This window comes from Phoca vitulina, unplaced genomic scaffold (genome assembly GCF_004348235.1).
Source record: "Phoca vitulina isolate PV1807 unplaced genomic scaffold, GSC_HSeal_1.0 scaffold65, whole genome shotgun sequence".
Classification (NCBI taxonomy): domain Eukaryota; kingdom Metazoa; phylum Chordata; class Mammalia; order Carnivora; family Phocidae; genus Phoca; species Phoca vitulina.
Window position 1 is genome coordinate 5,172,459 of NW_022589768.1, and position 10,723 is coordinate 5,183,181.

A 10,723-nucleotide genomic window follows, 5' to 3' on the forward strand; every position below is an offset into this window, starting at 1 on the left:
CTCAACCTTAGCACTGTTGACATCTGGGGCTGGAAAATTCTTTGTTGTGGAGACTGTCCTGTGCTCTGTAGGATGTTCAGCAGCCTCTCTGCCCTCTACACACTCCATTCTAGTAGGCCCCTTCCAGCCGTGACAGCCAGAAATGCCTCCAGACATTGCCAGATGCCCCTTGGAATGCCAAAATCATCCCCCATTCAGAACCACCAGATAGGCTCTGGAATTCTACGGGAAGCGTCTTGGACCAACTAGAGAAAACCTGGGCCCTGATGGGCCACTTATGGCAAGCTTCCTTGCCTCTCCTTCCCCCATGGGTCTAGTGGGTAATGGCTACAGGGTAAAACAACACATTATGGGAAGCCATCTGACCCGCAAGGAGTCATCAGCGCGAAAGTGAGGATCAGACATTACATCACGGGCAGCCCCACACTGAAGCCACATGTCACTTTTTGCTCACTTTGCTGAGCCCGTGCAGCATCTGACTGAACCGGCTCAAGGCCCGAAGATTGCTCAAACTCTCTGTGCTCCCACGAGGCTCCTTTTCATGTTAGCCCTGTGTCAGAGCTCTCGTTTTACTGTCACCAAGAGAAAGTCCCACTTAATTCATACCAGATGCTGAGTGAGTCGTCATGAATCAATACAACATCATCCAAAACCACCGACATGAATCATAAGGACAAACAGGGCTTTTTTCTCTCTGCAAAACAGTGACTAAAATAGTGTTTTTCCCTTTTAGAAAAAAAGATGATTTTACGAGGTTAAGAACAGGCTTAGAGCCCCACTTTGCGTAACCCATGTGTCAGTGGGTCTGAGAGGGGTGAGCACATGTCCTCGCTCGAGACTGTGTGAGGCCTGCAGCGGCAGGAGGTGAGGCTAGACTGGGGGTCCAGCGACCCCCTGATGCTGTTTTGCAGCTCTGTGTCCATCCGAGACTCACTGCATAGGAATCTCCACTGGGAAGGAAGGGCCTCTTGGGAGCCTGTGGAGGGCCTTCCAGGAGATGAGCATCCAGACCTCTCTCCCGTGAGCCTGCCTCTCTTTCCCCGGGTTCTAGTCTATGGGCGTTGGAACCCGTGTCTATCCTCCCTGCGGGCTGAGGACACGGGGCCCCCCAGGCGCTCTCCCCTGGGACTCGGATCCTTGAGTGGAAGGAGGAAAAAGCTGGGAACACGTGAGGGCTGACCCGTCCTTGCAGCAGCTGGATGAGACTGTCAGCCGGTTTCCGCTTCGGGGTCCCCAAGGCCTCCCTGGTTTCTGTCCTCTTCAGAGTAGGTTCTTCAGCTTTCCCGCTCATTTCCTGAGGACTGTGTCCGTGCAGGGAACTCCCCCTGGTCGGGCCCGGTGCCTGTCGCTCGCCACACAGCACCAAGGCCTTCTGTGACAGGCGCCTCCCGCGAGAGCATGTGGGGCCAGAACCACGCTCAGTGACATTTACGGGGTGCAAGTTAGGAGGTGAAGTGGGAGCCATTGAGGCAGAGACCTCCCTGCACTTACTGCATCATGCCCGGCCGAGGACCTGGCCCTGGATGTGGGCCAGTGGGGGATGGCGGCAAGGGACTGAGGCCTTCAGCAACAAGAGAAAATGAGCCTATTATCAGGGAGGACCCCAGTGCCACTCTGGGTTCCCGCCATGCTGTGCTGGGGGCCTGGGTGCACGGGCTGAGCTATGGAGCCCCTGGAGAGGCCTGCCCCCGGGGGCCCCCCGGGACTCTGTCCTGACTCCGCCTCTGGACCCTCCATCCTCTTCCAGTTCCCCCGTTGCTCTCTCTTGCCTGTTGTCTGACAACCCCACCACGCATCACCTAGCTCTCCCCCTCCTAAAACGACTGTCGCAATTATCCATTCTTTCCAATCTCCGTGGCCTTCCCATCCCCTTCACTCCCAGCAGAAGACAAGTTTCTTACTCTACAGAAAAAGTTTAGACCGTCATACAGGAACTCCTTCATCTTCCCAACACAAAACCTGCCCCTCCTTCCCCTCTGTGCTGCCCTGGCTTGTGCCCTGCAGGGTGTGTAGCAGCTCCCCCGGCCTCTGTCCACTAGATGACCCTCCCCCCATGAGTCATGACAATCGAAATGTCTCCAGACATTGCCACATGTACCTGGGGGTGTAAAGTCTCCCCAGGTGAGACCCATTGAAGACCAACCACCGGTCACTCTGTCTTACGCTTGGGGCCCACGTCTGATCCACAGGAAGTACACACATTAACCAACCTTCACCTACCTCTCAAACAAAGCCCTTTGTGAAAGCCTAGCCATGGCCATGGCCACAGCCTCCCCTAGATTTCCAGGCATGACTCGGGCACCCCTGTGTCTCCCCGGCTCTAGGGACCACCCTTCAGGTCCTGCAGATGGCCCCCCCACAGCTGATTTGAGAAAAGAAAAAGCACGCCTCTCCTCTCCGCTTGCACTCTACAGTGCAGTCATCTCCCGCAGAAATCAACTTCAGAGCTCCTGGTTCCTCCCTGGGCCCATCCGACCTCTGTATAAGGTGGGCGGTCAGTGCAGTGACTCAGACCCGGTGCTCTGACATCTCCCTTCCTGGCCCTGCTTGGGAGCTCCGGCATTGCACGTGGAAACGGGGGGCAGGGGGGGCGGCTCTTGTCAGGAGCCTAAGCCACCGTGAGGCAGAAGGAGCTGGTGCTAACATCCGTGGGTCCTTCAGAGGCAACTTTGCTCCTCTTCTCTGGATTCTTTCTCCCTCCTGTTTATTTAGCCTCCTCCTCCTAACTGGAACCTTTAAACATGTTTAAATCTCTCCCAAAATTAAGACAAAAAACAAAACCAACCTGCTTTGACCCCGAAGCTCCTTGCAGCTATCACCCTAATTCTCCCTTCCCCTTCGAAGCCACACTTGCGAGAAAGCTGTCTACATCCACTGTCTCCCTGTCCTCACCTCACTCACTGCAGTCTGGCTTCCGCCCTCACCAGGCCCTGGAGACAGCTAGAATGGTCATGATCCGGGCAGGGCTGAGCAGCGGCTGGAGAGCGGGAGGCCGGCCTGACCCCAGCAGGGACTCTGGCCGTGGGAGCGGCAGCAGGGGACGGCCACGCTTGGCCTTCCCCAGGGTTGTGAGCAGAACTGCAGATGGTAGCTTGGACCTTCCGAGCAATTCCAGAAAGAATAGCCGGCCTTGAGTCCTGGAAATGTGCCAACACCTCCTCGCCTTCATTCCTTCCTTCCTTCGTTTGTTCCCTGTCTGTTGAGCATTACTCAGGCCAGCCACTGAGGGAGGCACTTGGCCTCCACCTTGTGAATGAAACAGACCTAGTCTCTACCCTCATGGGGTTGATGGTCTACTCAGGGCGGTGGGTAATAAAGAGTCAGGAAGATACACAGTGACCACCTAGATGTTTTATAGAGGAAAAGTACAGAGCAAAGAATAGTGGGGTTTGGCCTCCCTGGAAAGTCAGGAAAGACAGCTTGAGGCTGAGGTCTGACTGTTGAGTAGGAATTAGCTAGTCCAGGAGGAATAGGGAGGAAGGTGACAAGGGGACTGAGATAAAGGAGTAAGGGCAGTCTTCCCCCAGGGTACCAGGATTCCAGAAGGAGGAGAGACCGACAGGGCAGGGGGAGCGGGATGAGATGGGCTGGGTAGAAAGTAGGTTTTTATCTCTGCCGCATCATCTCTGTGCCATGTCGTTCTCCTGCTGAGTTCCGAGGGATGTCTGCACCCTCTGTGGGGTGAGCCCTGCATTTCCTCTGTTCTCCCAGGGCTGCGTGTCAGGACCTAGTTCTGACCTACCCTGAATGGGAGTGTCCCACAGAATTCCACTCGGGCTCTCCCCTCCACCCGCACTCTTCTTTCCTGACATTGTCTCCCGGGTCTATGGACCATCCTAACAGATGTGCCGTCCAAAACTCTCTCCTGACGGCCAGGTGCAGAGCTTCATTGGCCCCATGATTGTCTCCACGTGGGGACCCTGCCACCCTCTCAAACACGGCAGATTGCAGTTTAAAAATCTAAGTCTCATTTATGTCGAAAGAAATATAGAAAATAATATAAGTCAACTTTTTTCCCCCCAAAACCTGATGAGAAAGGGATCAGCTAAGACTGAGAATCTTGAACAGAGCATGAGCATTCGATCCAGACCTATAGAAACTGGGCACAGATGGTGAGCTCTGAATAGCCTTTCTTTACCCTGATAAGGAAACTGAAATCAAACAAAGAGCTTTGATTAGCTGATTAATCAAGTTGGAGCAAGTTCCCAGGAAAGCTAAATTTAACTCTGCCCTGTTCTGTATCCCAAACTGCAGACTTCCTGTTTCATGATTCCTTCCAACTCAGTGTAATTGGAATGTTCCGTCTGGGTGATGGGTATAGGAGGGGATCATTACACTATTCTTTTGTGTGTGTTTGAAATTTTTCATGAGAATCTAAAAAAAGAAGTAACATCTCTCTCTCTGTGTTTTATAAAAGTAACCAGTCTGTCTTAATTGGTCGGTGAGTGCTTATCTGTCATGCAATCCTTAACCTGGTTTAAGAGAATTGCCTGGGCTCGTGACCGTGCTTTTTTGCAGGACATCATGGGACATGAGACATGTAACCGTGCATGGAAGTTGCGAATGACATCATCAATGAATTATTTTTCTTTGTGCTCCTCTTCATTCTTCTAACCATATGTGTATATAAATGTGTGTGTGTGTGTGTGTGTGTGTACTCAGAGTTTCTGAGCAAGGAGGAAGTGGTTCAATCTGCTTGTCTCTGAGCAGCTGCTGGCTTTTAGAATAAAGAAGGGTCTCTGCCTCGTTTCTGATTTCAGATGCAGCATGAGACTTGCTTTCATTCACCACGTCTAAATATAAATGCCTGTCTTCTCCCTCCCATAAAACTCAGTCCTCTTCCCTGTAACACCAAAGAAAAGACTTGGCTTCGCATAGTGTTTAGGTTAAAGCTGCAAGAGGCATTTAAGTGTTGGGGGCAAGAAAAGTCCAGAACAGTATGCACACCAGAGCGGAGACGTGCAACAAGCTCAGCTCCGCATGGCCGAGCCACCGCCGCGCACACACAGGCCTGTGGGCTCGCGAGGCTGGCGCCCGACCTCCCAGCTGAGGGATCGCGGGGGGCAGCTGAGGGCTCAGCCTTCCGCTTCTGCCACCGCCACTTTTATTCCTTCCCACGCTTCTCCCCCTCCCATCTTCCATTCAGCAGAAAAAGACAATCCCTCTTGACAAAAATTTGAGTCGTTCAAGATGATCAGTTGGCACACTTCACCCACTTTGTTGAAGTTTGTATTCTGACATACGGTAGTCACCCCTTCTCCACGGGGGATACGTTCCAAGACCCCCCAGTGGATGCCGACACCGCAGATAGCACCAAAGGGACACACGATGTCTCTTCCTACACGTACATACCTATGAGAAATTTGGGGTATCAGTTAGGCACAGTAAGAGATGAGCAGCAATGACTGATGATTAAAATAGAACATTTATAACAAGCCTCTGTGATACAAGGTAGGTGAACGTGGTCTCTCTCTTCCTCTGAATATCTTATTGTCTGTACTCCCCCTTCTTCCTGTGAGGACGTGAGGGGATAAAATGCCTCGGTGCTGAGCTGACATGAGGTAGATGACGTGGACATTGTGACTTAGCACTAGGCTGCCGGTGAGCTTCTGATGAGGACCGTGGTTGAGACCGTGGAAAGTAAAACTGCGGGTGAGGGGGGAGATTACTGTGATGTCGAACATGGGACATCAGTCTCAAGTGTACACCGTGCTGATCCAGCATCTCTTTGCCTTCCGCGGGGCTCACCACCTATAGCCGCCACCTGGCAGCGCACAACGCTATTAGAGCACCCCTGACTACGTTTCATCCCCGTGACTTATTCATTCCGTACCTGGGAGCCCGTACCTTCCATTCCCCAACACCTATTTTGCCCATCCCCCCGTGACCCTCCCCCCCCCACCTCTGGCAACCATCAGTGTGTTCTCTGGATTTATGAGTCTGTTACTGCCTTTTGTTTGCTTGTTTTGTTTTCTTAGATTCCACTTTAAGTGAAATCATATGGCATTTATCTTTCTCTGACTTATTTTACTTAATGTTATACCCTCTAGGTTCAACTATGTTATTGAAAATGGCACAGTCTCATCCTTTTTAAAAAATGGCTAATATTCCTGTGTGTGTGTGTGTGTGTGTGTGTACCACATCGTCTTTATCCATTCATCTATTGGACACTTGGGTTGCTTCCATATCTTGGCTATTGTAAATAATGCTGCTATAAACATAGGGGTGCATATATCTTTTTGAATTAGTGTTTCCATTTTCCTTGGTAAACACCCAGTAGTGGAATTAGTGAATCATATGGTAATTCTATTTGTAACTTTTTGAGGAGCCCCCGTACTGTTTTCCACAGTGGCTGCACCAGTTTGCATTCCCACCAACAGTGCATGAGGGTTCCTTTTTCTCCACATCCTTGCCAACACTTATTGTTTCTTGTGTTTTTGATATTAGCCATTCTAACAGGTGTGAGGTGATATCTCATTATGGTTATGATTTGCATTTCCCTGAGGATGAGTGATATTGAGCATCTTTTCATGTTGGGCATCTGGATGTCTTCTTTGGAAAAGAGGACCTGTCTATTCAGGTCCTCTGCCCATTTTTAATCAGATTATTTGGGGTTTTTTTAGTGTTGAGTTGTATAAGTTCTTTTTTTTTTTTAAGATTTATTTTAGAGAGAGAGAAAAAGAAGGGCAGGGGGAGAGGGAAAGAGAATCTTAAGCAGACCCCCCCACACACACACACAGCAGGGAGTCTGATGCAGGGCTCCATCTTACAACCTGAGCTGAAACCAAGAGTTGGACCCATAACCAACTGTGCCACTGAGGCACCCCAAGTTGTATAAGTTCTTTATATATTTTGAATATTAACCTCTTATCGGATATATTGTTTGCAAATATCTTCTCCCATTCGATAGACTGCCTTTTCATTTTGTTGATGATTTCCTTCACTGTGCAAAAGCTTATTATGTTGGTGTAGTTCTAACAGTTTATTTTTTCTTTTCTTTTTCTTTTTTTTTTTTGCCCGAGGAGACATATCTAGAGACGTGTTGCGATGGGAGATGTCAAAGAAATTACTGCCTGTTTTCTTCCAGGAGTTTTATGGTTTCAGGTCTCACATTAGGTCTTTAATCCATTTTGAGTTTATTTTTGTGTCTGGTGAAAGAAAGTGATCTGGTCTCATTCTTCCGCATGGAGCTGTCCAGTTTTCCCAACACCATTTGTTGAGCTTGTCTTTTCCCCTTGGAATTCTTGCCTCTGTTGTTGTAGGTTAATTGACCATATAATTGTGGGTTTATTTCTGGGCTCTCTATTCTGTTCCATTGATCTGAGTGTCTATTTTTTCATATCCTGGTCTCACTTTTATTTTCTGTCTCTCTCTTTTTTGCTAAGTCTTTATTGGGTTTACCAATTTCATTCATCTTTTCCAAGACCCAACTTTTGGTTTTCTCTATTTTTGTTAGTTTTCTATTTCACGGATTTCTACTCTTGTCTTTATTATCTCCTTTCTTCCTGTTACTTTCGACTTAATTTGTTCTTTTTCTCGCTACTTAAGGTGGACCATTAGATCACTGATTCAAAACTTTTGTTCTGTAATATAAGCACTTAAAACCATAAATTTCCTCTAAGCACAGCTTTATCTGCATCCCATGTATTTTGATATGTTGTATTTTCATTCTCTTAGTTTAAGATATTTTTATTTATTTATTGAAGATTTTATTTGTTTGTTTTTTTGTTTGTTTGTTTTAGAGGCGGGGAGGGGCAGAGGGAGAGGGAGTGAGAGAATCCCAAGCGGACTCCCCACTGAGTGAGGAACCCTATGCAGGACTCGATCCCAGGACCCTGAGAGCATGACCTGAGCTAAAACCAAAAGTCAGACACTCAACTGACTGAGCCACCCAGGCACCCCTAAGATATTATAAAATTTCCCTTGTGGATTTTTTCTTTGACTTGTGAGTTTTTTAGTAGTGTGTTGCTTAATTTCCAAATAGTTTAGGCTCTTCTAGGTTCCTTTTTATTATTTCTCTTCAAAAGAAAACCACAGACCCAGAATTGTATCACTTAGGTTAAGGCCTAAGTCAGTAAACCAGGACTTAACACCTAACCTAATTGCAGTTTCAACCCCCCCAGAAATGTACTTTTTTACCAGTGGACATGGCAATTTCCTGATCAGCATTAGGAAATATCCTGATAGACTCCTTCTGTTCCCCTTAAGAGGGTAACCTGGCCTAGAAGAATGCATTCTTTGCTATAATTTCCTTTTTTCCACTCCCGCTCTACCTTTAAAAACCCTCCGTTTTCTGTGGCCCTTTGGAGCTCTGTTCTACTTGCTAGATGGGATGCTGCCCGATTCATGAATCCTTTAATAAAACCCCTTAGATCATCAAATTTACTTGGTTAAATTATTTTTAACATTTATAATATAATTCCATTGTTATCAGAGAACAGACTCTATAAGATATCAATCCTTCATTATTTATTTATTTATCTATGTATTTATTTATTTATTTATTTCATGGTCTAGCATATGGCTTATCTTGGGGAAAGTTCCATGTGTTCTTAAACAAAAAGCGTATTCCACAGTTATTGGGCATAGTGTTCTGGACACAGGCATGGACAGAAATGATGAGTGAGAAAATTATAGTTGTAGCCAGTGTGTAGCCAATAGTTCTCGAGACACTGGGTTTTAAAAACTTGTTTGGCAAATATCTTTGTCTTGCGGTTGCAAATCTTCAACTGAATAGGAAATTAAAAGAGAGACCCAGGATCATTCCTTTTTTTTTTTTTTTTTTTAAGATTTAATTTATTTATTTGAGAGAGAGACAGAAATAGCAACAGAGAGCTCGAGCAGGAACCCTGGGATCATGACCTGAGCCAAAGGCAGATGATCAACCAACCAAGCCACCCAGGCGCCCCCCCAGGATCATTCCATAGCAGTCAGGAAGAACAGAGTCCCTACCAAGAGCCCCTGTGACTGGTCCTCTTGAAGCACAAAGGACTCTGGTGGGCATTTCACTGGTAGCTCCTGTCTGCTTGTCAAGAGCAAAGCTGTAGGCATTATTACTCTGCCTCTCTGAAGCCGAATTCTCTTTGCAGGAATGGATTCCAGGCCAAAGACTTTCTGCAATGTTTCAGTAAGGGTTTTTGGTTTTTGTTTTTTTTTTTCTGGTAGACTTTGATGTGTATCCCAACATAAGGCTATCTCTCCATGGTCCCATGGTTTATAGGGATGTTGGTTTCTTAGGTTGGGTTCCCAAAAGCAAATATTGAGACAGAAGTCATGTGCAAATGATTTATTAAGGAAGTGCTCCAGAGAGAAACAAGGGAAGGAATGGGGGAGAGACATATAGGAAAGATAAGAAGCCAGCAAGAGTGTGATGTTGGCCAAGCGCCAAGAGATACAAAGGGGGAGTTCTGAAGGGTAAACCATGCCTTGGAGTGTGTCCCTCCTCAGGCCCCCGCACAGGTCAGTAGCCACAGACTCAGAGGAGGGGCACATTAACTCCCAGGCATCCTGGCAAGCTTTGTGTGCTGGTGTGCAAAGCAGCCCCCGTAGCCCAAGGGAGATCCTCAAACAATCACAGGGAGAAGCTGTTGGAAATGAATGGCACAGGGGCTGGAGGATCACAAAACAGAAATGGTGAAAGGGATTGTGATATTGTGATTTATAATAAGAAATGTATATTTGGTCTTTGTCCCTGATCCTGGCACAGAGCTCCTAAAATCCTTGGAATTGTCTAAGTGATGAGAGTCATAAAGGTGTCTTTTAAAGTTGGGTGAATGAGGTGACCTGGGAAGCCCTTAAGTCTTCCTAAGGGGAGGGTCTTGCCAGCGGAGCCAGTTTTGTGATCAGAGCGTTGGAACTTTTGGTCCTACCCCCTGACCTCCACGGAGGGGAGAGGAGCTGGAGGTTAATCATTTGCCAGTGGCTAATGATTTTATCAGTCGTGCCTATGTAATGAATCCTCCATAAAAAAAACAGAAGGATGGGGTTTGGAGAGCTTCCAGGTTGGTGAACAAGTGTAGATTTGGGGAGACTGATGCTTGGAGAAGACATGGAAGCTCTGCACCCCTTCCCCATCCCTTGTTCTGTGCATCTCTTCCATCGGGCTGTTGCTGAGTCACATCCTTTTATAATAAATTGGTAATCTAGTGAGTTCAGTGTTTCTTTTTCTGTGAGCTGCTCTAGAAAATTAATCGAGCCCAAGGAGGGGGCCATGGGAACCTCCAACCTATAGTGTTTCGTCAGAAGCCCAGGGGACAACCTAGACTTATGTTTGGCATCTGAAGAGGGGGACAATCTTGTAGGACTTCGCCTTAACCTGTGGGATCTGATGTTATCTCCAGGTAGATTGTGTCAGAACTGAGTGGAATTGGATAGATGGTGATGCAGAGAATTACTTGGTGTGGGAAAAAACAATACCTGTTGGAATTGGAATCAGAATCAGAGGGATCAAGAGGGATATAGGTGAAGCAGCAACAGCATTTGCTATGGGAGGACACTTATGTATGGAAGAGCTTGACATACTTTTTTTTTTTAAATGCTTTGCACTATAGTAAGATGGCATTTAGTAATGATGCTTTTTAAGTGGGTGTCCCTGAGAGTACAGAAGAAAGTTTCATGAGTCAACCCAATAATATTTCAAGGCGAGAAAGTCTTGTCTGTTTGATAGCTATGCATCTTGTGCTTGCAAGAACTAAGGGCAAGATCTAGGCTGTTTGATTCAGGT